At 32.3% G+C, this 18,021-nt stretch overlaps 1 protein-coding gene and 1 long non-coding RNA gene across 2 annotated transcripts in view; both read left to right on the top strand.

Moving 5' to 3' along the window:
* Window positions 1-4,566, top strand: part of LOC136273845 (uncharacterized) — a 29,777-nt gene extending 25,211 nt beyond the window's left edge. Inside the window, exons 2-4 of the long non-coding RNA XR_010712099.1 lie at window positions 1,423-1,458; window positions 1,665-1,727; window positions 3,895-4,566. This is a non-coding gene — a long non-coding RNA (uncharacterized lncRNA). The remainder of the gene's footprint in view (window positions 1-1,422; window positions 1,459-1,664; window positions 1,728-3,894) is intronic.
* The window catches only part of LOC105337955 (neurogenic locus notch homolog protein 1), a 193,902-nt gene that overhangs the window by 148,054 nt on the left and 27,827 nt on the right, over window positions 1-18,021 (top strand). The gene's annotated exons all lie outside the window — the stretch shown is intronic.

Consider the following 18,021-nt stretch of genomic DNA (forward strand, 5'->3'; position numbering starts at 1 on the left):
GTGTGTATTTACAAATCCTACGTTTTCATGAGTTGAAAATAATGGGGAAAAAATAAGAATTTGGAACAATAAAGAACACATCACATGAAATCTAAATATGATGTGAGCAATTCTATCAACCGATAAACCATGATATACTAATTTTTCTTTCAACTGTACTTTGATTTTTACAGTTCAATAAAGGTGAATATCAGTCTTCATGTTATGAACTATATGTGCTAACAAAAATCATTAATACAAACATATAACCTATTTCCTTACAAATATACTGTTCAAGCTAATGTGCATGAAAGTGTTACACTTAAAAAAACACTTTGTGAGTACTGTAAATGTTAGTAAATAAGCTTGTCATATAATAGAGTTAACTCAGGGCCCTTTTCGCAAACGGCTGGGTATGTACGCGCCTGGTTAACCTTACCATTTATCATGGTTTATTTCATTTGAGAAAATTCGAAATTGTGCTTACTACATATACAAACACTGACTGAATTAACAATAAATAATTTTTGTTTGAACAAATTAGGATTATTGTTAAGCTATTCTGCATATAGGCTAGGCGATATTGTTTTCATGTGAATACTATACGAGCATAATAATATGTAACGTTAACATAATACAATGTCAATAGCACAAGTCATGATGACACACCTACCATGCTTACTGCTTGCAAATGACAGGTTTTGATCACAGGGAACTGGTGTATGGTCTCGTCCTTTTTTCACTTCCTTTTTATGACATCCGACATCGGTTTTTATTCGCAAAATTAGTCATACACTAATGATATCCATCATTTTGTGTCATTACGACTTGTTGTTTACATCGAGATTTGGGAAATTACCGGAAATCGGCGCAAGTATGTCGTTAACTTTATGTTTGTAAATGATTAAAAAAGTAAAAACCTTTTGATATACACTGTAATGTTGATATAAATGATAGTTTATGCAAGTTCATAAAATTACACCATTGTATCACTGTTTTAAACCTTGAATTAAGCAAATAAACCGGGAAATACGACAGCTCATCGCCAGACGACAGTTCGCGTTGCGCAACGAACTTGATTTTGTCAGGTTCACATATCCTTAATACGTGATGCAGAAATTTCAGACTAGATGTGACCCAAAATGACAACCGAAAACCTAAGGACCGAACCGTTTTAATGTTAACTATTACAAGCTCATGTGGCTGTTTCATAAAACTCGTCGAAATTATTAAATTATTGCCTATAATTTGCTTTAAACAAACTTGGTATGGTATCCACGGATACAAAATCGAGCCGTGATAGTTTAATGTTTCTCGATAAAGCATGTATGTTTAGCTATATGTACAATTATTAATTTTCAATTAGGTAATTTATAAGAATATATATGACAATGTGTGAAATTATTATCAATAAATGATCATGAACCTTATGTATTTTTGTAGATTCTTTAACACGTCACACAAAAATGGCGATAGGTGGTACGTACTCTTTAATGTCAAATTGTAATATCCTATTATAAGAAGAAAGCATTTTGGTTGTAAAATAAGCATCACAATGCAAGACATTTAATAATTATTATATATATATATATATATATATATATATATATATATATATATATATATATATATATATATATTATAAAAAAATTCCCAGTTTTAGTAGATTTTATCAATATAAACAGGTGACGAAGTTGGCAAGGAATTAGACGGACTGTTTGGGAATTTGGATATATCAGGAAATGAAGGTAGGTTTTTGATTAAATTCACAAAAATAACTCATTAGTTAAAAATTCAAATATATTTTACGGACATCACACATGTGTTGAAATACTTTAAGTCTAAGCAAGTATTATGGTGCAGGCATTATGTTGTTTATTTGCGAAATGCCTTAATTTATAAGCATAGATATATTAAAGGAGAAAGAATAGATTACAACATACGTGAACATCGTACCATTTCCTGTATAGTGTATTAAATAATTATACTGGTACATGTTCTTCAAGATAGTGAACTACTGTTGTTTATTTCGTTGATGTTATATCCGATCTCGATATATTATTAGAAATGTAAGAGTGTACATCAGTTACTTACATCAGTATATAACTTTTGCGAATACCGGGTAAGCGGTTTAAGAATTTAATACGGCTATCTTAAACGTAGTCATCATATTGATTTGTAGTTATGTTTGGTTTTGTTTAATTTTGTTTTGTTGGTTTCATTTTGTATCGACTAATAGTTTTGTTTCGTTTGGATTAGTTTCGTTCGGATTCGTTTGTTTTGTTCCGATTTAGCACTTTACATGTACCCTTAATCATAATACTATTTTACTACTTTGTAACAATATTGCGAACACTGTGATTTGTTAGAGAGTGCTATCCACAGGTTTAGACATCTTGTGTATACTTGTGATTATATGATAGAAATATTCAACTCTGCATCGGTTAGAATTTAAACTTTAAGGTGTGTGTCCCAATTATTACCGTGGATTATTAATGCCATTTAAATTCGGATCACGCAACAATTTATTTGTCCATTTCATGTTCATAGGAAATAGAAGTCAAGGGGTTACTTGTCGAATATAAAATTTAAACACAACTGATTTTATATTTTCTTGTTACTAAAATATTTTGAAAATGTGTCAGGTAATAAATTGGACATTTAAGTTTAAATTAAAGAGGTTCGTTCCTCATTGTAACCCATTTCTTTATGAAAATTTTAATTTTATAAATTTGAATTTAATGGCATAAGTTATTCCGAAATTAAAATATAGATGAAAAACAGATTTATTTGCAAACTGTACTTTCAGTACAGAAAGGTCAAATAAATACACCGACGCGCCACATTAAAGAAGCATATAGACCCCCAAAGTTTGTTTTTAACTTAAGTTAAGCTTTGTGTGTAGATATTAAAAAAAAAAACACCTTAGAATTTTTTTTAGAGACTTTTGATCACAGAATCCAACGTCCTTAAGCATTCCGATTACAATCACGTGGTGAACTTGTGTGTGTTTTATTGTGATCGGCTTCGGCCGATCACTGTTGTGTCTATATGAAGCATCCGGCAAATGCTTCCACGTTCGCACACATTCTGCTTGCATAAGTAGTTCTTATAAAAACTTAAGCTTTGGTTTAGTATTTATATAACATTTTACTCAGTTTTATTTCAATTCATTTATATTAAGAGATGCAAACATACATTAAATACAGTTCGACCTGTTCATTTTGAATCACGCGTAAGAATTTAGATCGATAGATTCATTCAGTAATGCAGTTGACCTCGATGAACTGACTGCGATCATAAGAAGATGCTCCATGAACTGACCTCGATCTATTGATGTTGCATAATAGTAGCAAGGAAGACTGCTTGATTTATAAACAAGGTTACGTTATAATGCGACCTCAATAGCAAGTTATGATCGCATTCAATTATTTTAATACAACTCTTTCTTTCTATATGTGTTAATGCTCTTTGAAGAGCCCTACTCAGTATTCTGAAGAAGAAGATATATTAACATTTAATAATTACGTTAAAAATATAAAACTAGACAAGGAGTTTACGGACGGCTTTCCCCAAATTTATTTTAAAATTAAATTTGTTGACGGTTTATAATGATGAAATTATGGTGTACAGATTCAAAATATTTTATGTTTTGTAAAAATACAGTACTTTTTTAATTACTTTACATCAAACTGATCATGTTGATTGCTTCTAGCTATCTATATATCATTATTGCCAATCATTCCCTTAAAGGAATACTTGTTTATCTAATGTATTCACTTACACTTGGATTTATTTTAAAGTAATTGCTATATTTTGCGTTATGATGAATCAATTAGGTATAAATTATATGGAACTTACTTTTTGTTGATCAACTGATTAAAGGTTAATAAGTTTGTTCTTTTTTTTTTTTAGATAAACTAGATACTATGTGGAACACCGTTTTAAATCACGGATACGGATACAGTATTCTTGGAGGAAATCTTGCAACAACAACATACTTGGTGTGTAAAATAGACGGTGTGCCTGGGACTATAATAAAAAGAAATCAAGAGGGAACACATGCAGAAGAGCAACTGGTGAATGATCTGGAACAAATGAAACTGCTAAAAAAAAAGATTACTGTTTATATAAACAACTCCCCCTGTGCTGATTGTGCCCTGATATTGAAAACATACTTAAAAAAAAATAAGGGTATTCATTTGACTTTATATGTCACTCACTTGTACAACATAAGACGAATGTCTTGCGAAATGGGAGCAAAGAAAAAACGAAGGTCATATGAAATTTATTAAAGAAAACGAACACGAAGCTAATTACCAAGGACTGAGGGATTTGATCAGTCTGGGAGATAACCGCTGCAAAATAGAAGCTTTTACTGAGGATGTCTGGAGAGAACTACTCAAAGTCATGGGCTTGACTAAAGATTGTCAGGAAAGAATGAAAAAGTACGATACCAAGATCACGGACCCCATGAACTCGAAGAAAAGCCATGATAGAAGCCGAAAAGAAGAGGATACTTACATTGAAGAGGATCTTATTCACTTACAAGAAAATGTTGATCCATGGCACGGAATTAAAAAATAGTATTAACTAGAGCAAAGCTCGTTGCAGAGCAACGAGTGGGTCTTCCGTTAATGTTGGAAGTAAAGCTGGAAGTTCCTGTAAGAAGCAAAGCTCTTAAACCAATAACAAAAGTAACTAAAATAAAAAGATGAAAAAAATCGAATTATTCCTGGTACGACTTAACAAAATACGAATGATTTTAAGTACGACTAAACAAAAACCTTTCCGATTTTAAGAACGACTTAACCAAAAAAAATCCTAATGTGTTACAGTACGACTTAACAATTATTTATAGTACGAGTTAATTTTACTTTTAACATTACGCTATTTTTTAAACCAAGGACGTGGAATCAAAATTTCCGGAAAAATCAATTTTTAAACCCCAATATCTCTGTAATGCATCGTCCGATTTTAAAACGGCTTTCAGTGTTAGATTCAGCTAAGTAAGCTCTACAAAACACATATTCATTTTTGATTTGATCTGAAAATTCATTTTTTCGAAAAATTTGTTTCACTTCCGGTTTCGACCGAAAGTGACCGATTTTCATTTCGAGCCTTATTACAGAGGTAAATCGATCAAATCATAACCATTTAAAATTTCAAGCCTCTATCTTAAAGCGTTTTTGAGAAAAGTCCGGGATAAAATGACTTTTTGAAATTTTTAAAAATGACGTCCCGTCAAAACGGAAGTGACGTTCTCTTTAAAACTTTAACATTTTTGAGGGACGCTAACTTGCAAAAATCTCTGAAAATTTCATTAAAATCGGTTTAAAACCTTTTGAGTTATGAGGCAAAAAAGGAGTCAGAAGAAAAGAAAAAGAATAATAATAATAACTAGAGCAAAGCTCGTTGCAAAGCAACGAGTGGGTCTTCCGTTAATGTCAGAAGTAAAGCTGGAAGTTCCTGTCAGAAGCAGAGCTCTTAAACCAACAACAAGTAACGAAAATAAAAAGATGAAAAAATCGAATTATTCCTGGTACGACTTAACAAAATACGAATGATTTTAAGTACGACTTAACAAAAACATTTCCGATTTCAAGAACGACTTAACAAAAAAATCCGAATGTGTTCAAGTACGACTTAACAATTATTTTTGGTACGAGTTAATTTTACTTTGAACATTACGCTATTTTTTAAACCAAGGAAGCGGAATCAAAATTTCCGGAAAAATCAATTTTTAAACCCCGATATCTCTGTTATGCATCGTCCGATTTTGAAACGGCTTTCAGTGTTAGATTCAGCTAAATAAGCTCTACAAAACACATATTTGTTTTTGATTTGATTAGAAAATTCATTTTTTCGAAAAATTTATTTCACTTCCGGTTTCGACCGGAAGTGACAAAATAATTTTTTCTGTACATTTGCCATAAGTCAATTCGCAGATTTACAATCACAGAAAATTTCAAGTCTTTATAAACAACCGTTAACGAGAAAAAAGCTGGACAAAATCACTTTTTGAAAATTTTTAAAATGACGTAACTAGAAACCGGAAGTGACTTAATGACTAAAAGTTTGAAGGCTTCAAGGGACAAGAAATTAAAATAATCCCTGAAAATTTCTTGCAAATTGGTTGAACAGTTTTTGAGATATAAAGCAAAAAAGAAGTCAGAAGGAAAAACAAGAATAATAATAATAACTAGAGCAAAGCTCGTTGCAAAGCAACGAGTGGGTCTTCCGTTAATGTCGGAAGTAAAGCTGGAAGTTCCTGTTGGAAGCAGACCTCTAAAACCAATAACAAGAGAAACTAAAATAAAAAGATGAAAAATATCGAATCATTCCTGGTACGAATTACCAAAATCCGAATGATTTTAAGTACGACTTAACAAAAACCTTTCCGATTTCAAGAACGACTTAACAAAAAAAATCCGAATGTATTCAAGTATGACTTAGCAATTATTTTTGGTACGAGTTAATTTTACTTTGAACATTATGCTATTTTTTAAACCAAGGACGCGGAATCAAAATTTCCGGAAAAATCAATTTTTAAACCCCGATATCTCTGTAATGCATCGTCCGATTTTCAAACAGATTTCAGTTTCGCACTCAGCATGACCAGCTCTACAAACCTCGTAAACATTTGAAATTAAAACGAAAAATTCGAAAATTCAAAATTTTTGAAACGCTTCCGGTTTGGACCGGAAGTGACGGAAACTAAATTCCAACCTTATGTCCAAATAAAAACAGTCAATGCTTCAACACAGAAAATTCCCAGTCTTTATCTTAAAGCGTTTTTGAAAAACGCCCTGGACAAAATCACTTTTTATAAATTTAAAAATTGACGTAACGTAAAAACGGATGTGACGTTGTAAATAAAAATTTAACATCTTTGAGGCACAATAATGCTACATCATCCCTGAAAGTTTCATGTAAATCCGTTGAAAACTATTGGAGATATTAAGCTTTAAAAAAGTCAGAAAAATAAAGAAAAAGAAAAAAAATAATAATAAAAAGAAACAATAGAATAACAAGAGGGTCTTCCGTTCAAAAACGGAAGACCCTAATAAAAAAAAACAATAGAATAACAAGAGGGTCTTCCGTTAAAAACGGAAGACCCTAATAAAACTAGAGCAAAGCTCGTTGCAGAGCAACGAGTGGGTCTTCCGTTAATGTCGGAAGTAAAGCTGGAAGTTCCTGTAAGAAGCAGAGCTCTTTAACTAATAACATGAGTAACTAAAATAAAAAGATGAACAAAATCGAATTATTCCTGGTACGACTTAACAAAATCCGAATGATTTTAAGTACGACTTAACAAAAACCTTTCTGATTTCAAGAACAACTTATCAAAAAAAAATCCGAATGTGATACAGTACGACTTAACAATTATTTTATGTACGAGTTAATTTTACTTTGAACATTACGCTATTTTTTAAACCAAGGACGCGAAATCAAAATTTCCGGAAAAATCAATTTTTAAACCCCGATATCTCTGTAATGCATCGTCCGATTTTCAAACGGTTGTCAGTGTTAGATTCAGCTTGATAAGCTCTACAAAACACATATTCATTTTTGATTTGATCAGAAAATTCATTTTTTCAAAAAATTTGTTTCACCTCCAGTTTCGACCGGAAGTGACAGATTTTCATTTCGAGCCTTATTACATAGGTAAATCGATTAAATTATAAGCATTGAAAATTTCAAGCCTCTATCTTAAAGCGTTTTTGAGAAACGCTGCGGACAAAATGACTTTTTGAAAATTTTAAAAAAGACGTAACGTTAAAACGGAGGTGATGTTTTCAAAGAAACTTCACAAACTTTGAGATATAATAAATGCACATAATCTCTGAAAGTTTCGTCAAAATCGGTTGTAAACTTTTTGAGTTATAAAGCCGAGAAGGAGTCAGAAAAAAAAATAAAAAGTATAATAATAACTAGAGCAAAGCTCGTTGCAAAGCAACGAGTGGGTCTTCCGTTAATATCGGAAGTAAAGCTGGAAGTTCCTGTATGAAGCAGAGCCCTTAAACCAATAACAAGAGTAACTAAAATAAAAAGATGAAAAAAAATCGAATTATTCCTTGTACGACTTAACAAAATACGAATGATTTTAAGTACGACTTAACAAAAACCTTTCTGATTTCAAGAACGACTTAACAAAAAAATCCGAATGTGTTCAAGTACGACTTAGCGATTATTTTTGGTACGAGTTAATTTTACTTTGAACATTACGCTATTTTTTAAACCAAGGACGCGGAATCAAAATTTACGGAAAAATCAATTTTTAACCCCCGATATTTCTGTAATGCATCGTCTGATTTTCAAACGGATTTCAGATTCGTGTTCAGCATAACAAACTCTACAAACCTCGTAAACATTTTAAATTGAAACGAAAAATTCCAAAATTCGAAAATTTTAAAACACTTCCGGTTTGGACCGGAAGTGACGGAAACTAATTTCCAGTCTTATGTCCAAATAAAAACGATCATTGCTTCAACACAGAAAATTCCAAGTCTTTATCTTGAACCGTTTTTGAAAAACGCCCTGGACAAAATCACTTTTTTAAAATTTAAAAATTGACGTAACGTAAAAACAGAAGTAACGTTGTAGTTGAAAATTTAAGATCTTTGAGGCACAATAATGTTACATAATCCCTGAAAGTTTCATGTAAATCTGTTGAAAACTTTTTGAGATATTAAGCTTTGAAAAAGTCAGAAAAATAAAGAAAAAGAAAAATAATAATAACTAGAGCAAAGCTCGTTGCAAAGCAACGAGTGGGTCTTCCGTTAATGTCGGAAGTAATGCTGGAAGTTCCTGTAAGAAGCAGAGCTCTTAAACCAATAACAAGAGTAACTAAAATAAAAAGATGAAATAATCGAATTATTCCTGGTACGACTTAACAAAATACGAATGATTTTAAGTACGACTTAACAAAAACCTTTCCGATTTCAAGAACGACTTAACAAAAAAAATCCGAATATGTTGAAGTACGACTTAGCAATTATTTTTGGTACAAGTTAATTTTACTTTGAACATTACGCTATTTTTTAAACCAAGGACACGGAATCAAAATTTCCGGAAAAATCAATTTTCAAACCCCGATATCTCTGTAATGCATCGTCCGATTCAAAAACGGATTTCAGTTTTGAACTCAGCATGAAAGTTACTGTAAGATACGTACTTAAAGTTTTTAAAATTGAAAAACATGAAAATTCAAAAAAATTGGTTTTGCTTCCGGTTTCGACCGGAAGTGTCCGAATTGAGTTTCCAGCCTTATGTCATAAGTAAAACGATAGTTCTACCTTCTCTGTAAATCTCATAGCTTTATCTTAAATCAAAAATGAGAAAAGCTCCGGACAAAATCACTTTTTAAAACGTGAAAAACGTCGATATCTGACGAAATTGATGACGTCATCAATTAATTTTTTAAGATCATAGAGATCTTTTAGATACACATTAAATCTGTAAATTTCAAAACAATCGATGCAAGCGTTTTTGAAATATTTGAGTTGGAAAAAAAATAAAAAGAATAATAATAATAAGAATAAGAAAAAAAAGAAACCGTAGAAAAACAAAAGGGTCTTCCGTTGGAAACGGAAGACCCTAATGAAAAAGAAACAATAGAATAACAAGAGGGTCTTCCGTTGAAAACGGAAGACCCTAAAAAGAAACCGAAGAATAACAAGAGGGTCTTCCGTTGGAAACGGAAGACCCTAAAGAAACAATAGAATAACAAGAGGGTCTTCCGTTGGAAACGGAAGACCCTAAAAAGCTGAATGTGGCTTTCGTATCCGTGTCAAATCAAAGATCATTTAAGACGAAATGTATTTGATTTGAAGTATTGTACAAGTATGGTTCGGTGACGTCAGTACATATATATCGCTCGTAGAGAAAAAAAAATTTGTCAAAAATTTCGTGGAAATTTACTTTAAAGAGAAAGGGGTGGAGTTGTGTAGTTAACGTTGCTACTGCACTTGTTTCTATAGTTTTGCCAGATAGGATTGAAATTCTGATAAGTATAATACCGTTTGATTAAGTATCTAGGTTTTAATGACTGCTTGATGGTGTCTCATTGGTAAAGACTGTGGGCAAAAGTATTCGCACGATGACGGTGGCCATTTTGTTTATCAAAAACAAATGCCGGTAATAAAACATATTTTTTGTACTATTTGGATTGCACAAATAAATTGAAACATCTAAAAGTATGAGAAAGATCGATAAAATGAAGAAACAATGTGTTATCTTAATATTTTGTGCTGCTACTCTGGGATGTTGTTAATTTTTGTAAGCTGTGGAAAGATGAGAACGGTGAACGGATTCATTATCATCCATAAATAGTTATCGGGGAAATGTCTTGAAAACCCTACAGTATTTTCCAATGACAAATTCACTTTCATCAGAGAACATTACTTTCTTAGCTCACCTGAGCTAAAAGCTCAAGTGAGCTATTCTGATCACATTTTGTCCGTCGTCCGCCTGTAAACATTTTGAACTTCTTCTCTAAAACCGCTTATCCAAATTCAACCAAATTTGGCACAAAGCATCCTTATGGGAGGGCAAATATAAATTGCAGAAATAAAAGTCCGATCTGTATTCAAAGCGGAGTAAACCTTGAAACTGTAGGAAAAAGGGGGGGGGTGCATTTTTAAAAATCTTCTTCTCAAGAACTACCGAGTCTAAAGTCTAAATATGACTCAAACCTAGGCGAACTGTGAGCTCTGTATCTTGCTTAACATACTCTACGATTGACGCTGAAATGTTGGTTGAACATTAGAAATTCTATATGAATTATAGTATGTTAAATACTTGTACAAACAAAATAAAAGAATGATATTCTGTATATACCTACTCTCTGGGGGCCCCCTCTTTATACAATAAATAATGTGAAATCTACATCAATTTTGATAGTTTTTCAGACACGAGTAAATAAAAACGACATCTTTAAAACAGTTTCAATAGTTCTTGCACATTTCTGTTGCGGGGATAGAGTAATTATTGCTATTCCTAAGAAAATATCACAGCGGAAAATTATCCTGGTTTGTAAGCGAGGTAAATAACAGTCATTTAATTATAATGGAGAAGACAAATTAAATTTTTAAATGTTTTTAATTTGAGGAATTGAGCACATTTAGGTACAATTTTCTTTTTCACATCTATACATGTAGGATTATTTAAATAAAAAACAATAACTATTATATTTTTAAAAAAAAATACAACAACTAGTAAGTAGTTGATGAAAACATGTACCTATATGCTCTCATATATTTTGATCGCTTTACAAAGTGTGTGTGTGGGGGGGGGGGGGGCAGAACGAAAATATAGGGAATTGGAAGTTAACAACTTAACAGTGTACCCTTACCAAATGTTTAGTTTTATAGTAAAGACTACGTGTATGCAAAAATAAGTGTAAAATTCGAATACTTTACAATATTTATTTTTTGTTATTCTACCGAGGGACCATATGGCACAACATCTTTTGAACGCCCATTGTTGCTCAGGTGAGCGATGTGGCCCGATGGGCCTCTTGTTCTAGTTATTTTTAACGGTCCAAGTTCTTTTACTTTCACACCAAAGTTATCGCACTCGTTTCACACGATTTGCCATTCGAATTCGTACTTTCTTTTAACATACACAACTTCTGTAACCATAACGTTTCAAACTACGCCACATTGCTTTTGATGACACAATAACATTGTTGTTCTCCTTAAACTTACTTTACACATCTGATAGAGACCGTTTCCTATCCACCCGCGTCTGTGTAACAAGTCTCCGTGCTGCACGCTCATCCACTAATGCGTCCACTCCTGTGTTTATTTTCAACAGTGTATTCTAAAATTTTTCCACACACTATTTACAGTGTATTTAGGTATTTCCAACAAACATGCAACTTCACCAAAGCTTTTACCACCCTGTAACAATGTTACGATGTTTTCCTTACAGCCCTGAATGAGCTCAGTTGATTTTGTGACCCAACATTTCCCTCTCTCTCTTCAACGCTCGTTATTACACAGAATCGGACAAAATTGATAATATTTCGTCACTGTTAGTGACCTTGACTTTCTAAATATATCTAAGGTGATGGGTTGATTTGTGCCTATACAAAGAAAGACAACCCGAATTGTACAATGCGCGAAAAACGCGTTCAGAAAATGACGTGATCGTGCGAATACTTTTGTCAACTGTCTGTAGATTTCAATTTGTATTGCAACATTTCTATTGTAAATGTGAGTAATATAAATCTTTAATATATTGTGTTGTTTGTTTATCATTTATATTGCTTTCGTTTAAATGGTCAAGGAAATTCAGATTGAGTGTTTTTGTCTATTTCCTGTATGCAATCTTTTGCATTATATGCACAACGTTAATAATAACCATACATATTGTAGACGTTTATTTACGCATAGTCCCATTGTAATGTAAATTGTATAGGAAAATGCACCAAACATTGCTTTTGTCTAGCTTTTACCGGGTAATTTCATCGTTTACTTTTGTAATTCCGAGCCCAATCTCGACTTAATATCGCGAATCTAGACTATTTTTATAGCAAGAACTTTTATTCGTAAATAAATATTGTTGCATGTATATTACTAAATTTAAAATTATAAAGATATTATTGTACTTATATACACGTGCATTGCTATGACTTAGTTACCTAGATATACATAGGGTAGACTAAGTAAAAATATATGAACAGAGGGCCGTTACGGGGATAACTGAATTAGCGTTAAAAGAGATCAGAAGCTCTAAACTTGGAATATATACACAGAGTAACGACTGTTACAAGAGGTATTTAAAGCTATTACCTGTTAGATTTGTTATTGACTGACTATAGAAATATACTGGGTGAATCAATCTCATAGATGGTCAAGCAAAGTCCAGACACAACTACGAGGGTTGTCCCAAAATAATGTAGACAGGACACATAATTTATAATCTGTTCACTGCAATTTCATAAGACTTCTATGTTTTCTTCAATGACCCTTTGGCAAACAATACTGAAAAATTCAAATCTGTACTTTATTTATTTCTCGAGAAAATAAATAATTATTTACAATAAGTTTTGTCAGGCGGCGCAGTGTGCGACGTCGAAAAAAAAAATCCAGTTTTACGTTGTTGCTAAACCCTTCACATCGTTTTACGTTTTATTTTCTAAGTACAAACGATCTGTCGGCTCCAAACTTGTCCTGTTTTACTTGTTATCTAACGTCTGTCTTACCGAAATGTGTCATTCTGCATTTTGACGTTCATTGATATCGTTCGGGGTTTCTTTTTTTCACTTATTGTCATCATACTTGTTCAAATATTTTCAATGTTGTTTAACTACTTATTCACAAAACACATTTCTAATCGATTTTGTTAATTTTATTTACTTCCAAAGCCGCTTAGGATTTATTTCATGGTTTTTACAAAATTGTATAAGTTACTGCTTCGCAGCCTTAAGCGCTGATGAAATCATCATTTTATTACGAGATAACTTTTAACTTGTCACAAAACGCGCTATATAATATTTAAAAGTTTTGTTATAGCCCAAACATTTTCTGAGTAACTAATAGAATTATTATCAAATATAAATGTATGTTTTATTTGAATTTTGTCATTTAAAAAGTATTTTTCCTCGCAATTTTCTTTTCATTATGTTGATTTTAACTTTTTGTTTTTGACATTGCGCCGCATGTTGAATTTTTGATCTAACATGCTTTCATTTCACTAATTTAATCTCAAACAATATTTGATTTTAAAACATTATTTGAATGCAAATATCTTGAACCCATTGTGGCACAAATTTCATCTTCCTCTGTCTTCGATTAACTGAATAACGCCACTTGTCTACGCTATTTTGGGACAACCCTCGTATGTGACGTCAATATTCTAAGGACAACTACTCTAATTTTAAAGAATTGCAAAGGGCAACTACTCTTAATATTTTAAGAACCTACGGCATGCGGTTTCTGTATTAAATGAGTAAAATAATATGAAATGTCGAAATGCCTAATAATAATTCTCACAGAACCAAGATAGAAATATATGAGGCAATCAAGTGCTACGTTTAAACCCATGAAAGTGTGACATTTCAGTTCAAAGGAAAACAAATTTATACTATTAAATTGGAATGACTACTGTCATTGCAAATCTAACGTTTACTTAACTTATTGATTATATTGCATTTGAATATTTATGTTTTATATAAATTGTTTTTTTTTACTGAAAAGATAGTTGAGGTTAATATTTACAATGTTTATTACAATTACGTATTTATAATACGTAATTGACTTTCTCATAAAGTTCAATCTACACAACAATAAAAATAAAATAAAAAGCCAAACAAAACCTTGTAAAGCTTTATCCAACGACCAAATATTCCAACACAGCTATGATACAATGTTAGATGTACAGATTTAACTTAGTTAAAGAAACAAATGCTTTCGATATACATAATAGCTTGTTCCATAATTATTTGCTTGTAAAGTACAATTGCTTTCTAGCCATTTTCATTAAAGTTAATTGATATACCACCGATGTGTTTTGTTATATTTTTAATAATCCATAGAGCATAATTAGGCGAATACATGTACTTTTCGTCTTAAGACCGCAGAACATTAACTGGCGATATTGGAAATTACAGCTTACGTCAGTTTCACCTGTTACAGTCAAAACATTTGAATTGGCGGGAGAAATGACGCGGACGTTTGAGAAAACATTGCATTGAAACTGTACTATTTTATCAATAAGTAAATAATCAGCAGATATGAGAAGATCACAGTACGGGAAAGATTATTCGCAAGGCAAAACATTGCTTGATGTCTTCAGAGAATCATAGGCGCTCGCCAGCTAATTTTGTCAATAACAAACGCTATCTATGTCTACCCTCTATACTATAACCAACTGACTTTGATTATGAAATTGATTTTATTGTACAGAGGGTAGACATATAAATAGATATCGTTCGTCAAACTTTAATAGCTGGGGCGCGCCAATTCTGAGTCACAAGTCTGAAATCATGTGGGGCCATTGTTGAATCAAGGTTTATTCATAGAGAAGAATTCAAATTCCGATTCAATAAATTAAAATTATACCCAGATAAAAAATTCACTTTTTTTCGCTAAGTGAATGTATAAGAATAGACATGCGCGTTCATTGCTTATATTGTCTAGCATATACACAAACATGTGATGACTAATTCCCTGATGTCATCGGACAATGTTTTGCCTTGCGTATAATCTCTCCCGTATTGGTATCTTTTAATATCTGCAGAAAATATATACTTATTGATGAAATAAAATATTTTTCAATCGCTTTGCTAATATTAGTATAGTATAAAGTATAGTCCATATATCGTTTATTTTTTCGTGTATGTCAACTACGCAAGTTAAATCTGTCCGCCATCTTTACTGACCTTGACCGGTTTTATTTTGGGACAGCCAATGATAATTCAGGAGCGTATCTTGCACTGAATATAAGAATTCGCATTTTTTTTAAACATAATGAGGGCGTTAAATATGAATTTTCCATTATACATCATTTTCTTAAATGATGTTTTAGTGATAAGACGAGGTAAGATCGATTATTTAGACTGACATTCACGTTATCAAACCCATCAAAACTCCAAGCGTAAATCCCATAAAATCACGTGAGAACTGTTATTGCTGCGGAAAAAGACGACTGGTTAACATGCTGATGTGTTTTATCTGGTTTTGATTCATATATGGTTAGTTTGTTCAACCTGAATAAAAAATTCAGTTTATCTAAAGGAAGCCAAATACAAGTGAAAAGCTGTCAATGTGACAGGAAACCGGGTTTTCTTTAATGTGAACTGTATCCATAATCCATGTCAACCCATATCCAGTGAAATGGATTACCCTATATGCAATATTTTGCCAAAAAATGACCAAGTTCAAAAGCTAGTATTTTTTTCATAAATAATCAGAAATCAAAATCCTAGCAATATGCACACCTCTGATATATGTACAATTGATCTGCAAAAAACAACTTCCTATCTTGAGAACTGTAGGAGGGGTTATCCGTACAATCAGGGTACCCTATATGCAATATTTTGCCAAAAAATGACCAAGTTCAAAAGCTAGACTTTTTTCGATAAATGATCAGGAATCAAAATCCTAGCAATATGCACACCTCTGGTATATGTACAACTGATCTGCAAAAGAACAACTTCCTATCTTGAAAACTGTAGGAGGAGTTATTCGTACAATGAGGGTACAATGGGACATTGTAAACTATACTCCAGTAAGTTTCTGACATGTGATGTGCAACCATTTGCAGGGAATTGGCTGGGGGAGGTCTAAAAAATCATGAAAAATTGTCAAAATATGAAAGGGTCAAAATCTCATAAAAATCGGTATGTAGAAAATTTTCCAGGTTTTGACAAGTAATTTTCTTCAGAAATTGGTGATTTGCCTAATAAGGAGTGAATTAAAAGTGTCTGTGCTATATGGGAACTGAGGAAACTTTAGTACCAGAGTTCCAAAGACACACATATCCTAGCTACAATAAAATGTATCAAAAGAACTGTCCCAGGCCACCTTATTTAGTCATTTATTATCAATTGTTCGGAGATTCTTTGGAGCTTAGTATATACATGTTGTCTAACTTCTGGTCACCCCTGTTCCTTAGAACAATATTGTACTATTTTTGTGCATCTTTGCCAAGGCGATTGATGAAAAGAACATGTATACTAAATGTACTGTACTATATACATGAAAGCAAATGCAGATCTTAAAAGGCTATCTTTAGTTTGATTCTTTGCATGTTGTTTTTTGCATTTGCAGTTTATTTTGAGAAACTTTCTATATAATCACCATAGGCGCATTTTTTATCAAACACAGCAAGCGCCAATCAATCTTTATTATAACCAAAGTACTGAAAGTACTCATGGGAGTTGAACTTGCATCTGTAGTTGTACGATATACATTAATAACTAGACAACATTGAGTTGGTCATCATCTCAAAGGGCCCTGCTTAAATAATGGACAATAGAATGAAAAAAAAATTCAAAGAATTTTGTTTGACATTGACCCATAAGTTAGAAATTTTCCAGCTGGCTAAGAACGTTTCTTCACAAATAATGATATCTGTACGAGACGATTCAATAAAACACATATATATAGCAGACTCTAGGGAAAGAACAGGACTCTTTCCCACAAATGATTCACTTATATTGCCTGAGAATGTGGACGAGACTAAGCATCTTAGCAATGTGTTTTTAAAATAAAAATAATTTTCAGATTACTTAGATTTATATAGATATTGTTTAGCACACTGACAACGTGCTGATACAGCTTAACTCCATATTTCAAAATGAAATCTATATCTCCTGAAGTCCAATCCAGAACGTCTTTTTAATTGAGATGCAAAACATAAACAACAAGGTCACCGCTAAGCGGAGCATCCCTCGCGACATGAGTTATTATGTGTAGGGATGCATTACCATGCAGGTTGAGGAAATTCTATTGGAAGGTTTTTTTCTTTTAATTAACTAGAACATTGAAATGGAGTGCACACACACATACATACATACACACACACATACGAACACACACACGTACGGTAGCGATGCTATATCCCCTTCGCAACAAGTTGCGCGAGGGGATAAAAACGATAATTCATTATACTCCAGATATCTATCTAAAATTTAATAAGAATTTGAATAGGAAAAATGAAAATTGATATTATTAACATCATTTTTATCTTTTCGTGTCTTTTATCATAATCGATTAACACGGATTATTTGAAAGCGGAATTATTATTACTAAATTGACATTATATTAAGTAGTTTGCCCCACACAAATTATTCTTGCGCTGAGTTTGCGTGACAATGAAGGTTGAACATAGTTCAACTCCCGAAAATACAGTTTCGTGTATGTGTGGGGATTCTGAAAATTTTCCCCGGGGTTCTGAGGAGTAATTTTGTTTTCCGGAGAGGGGGAGGACGGAGGCTTTTTCGATAATTTTTAATCAATAATTTTCATTTAGGTTAAAATACAAAATACCAACCAGTTATAATAGCCTCTGTGAGTATTTGGCCAACGT

The sequence above is a fragment of the Magallana gigas genome, chromosome 1 (assembly GCF_963853765.1).
Source record: "Magallana gigas chromosome 1, xbMagGiga1.1, whole genome shotgun sequence".
Taxonomy (NCBI): domain Eukaryota; kingdom Metazoa; phylum Mollusca; class Bivalvia; order Ostreida; family Ostreidae; genus Magallana; species Magallana gigas.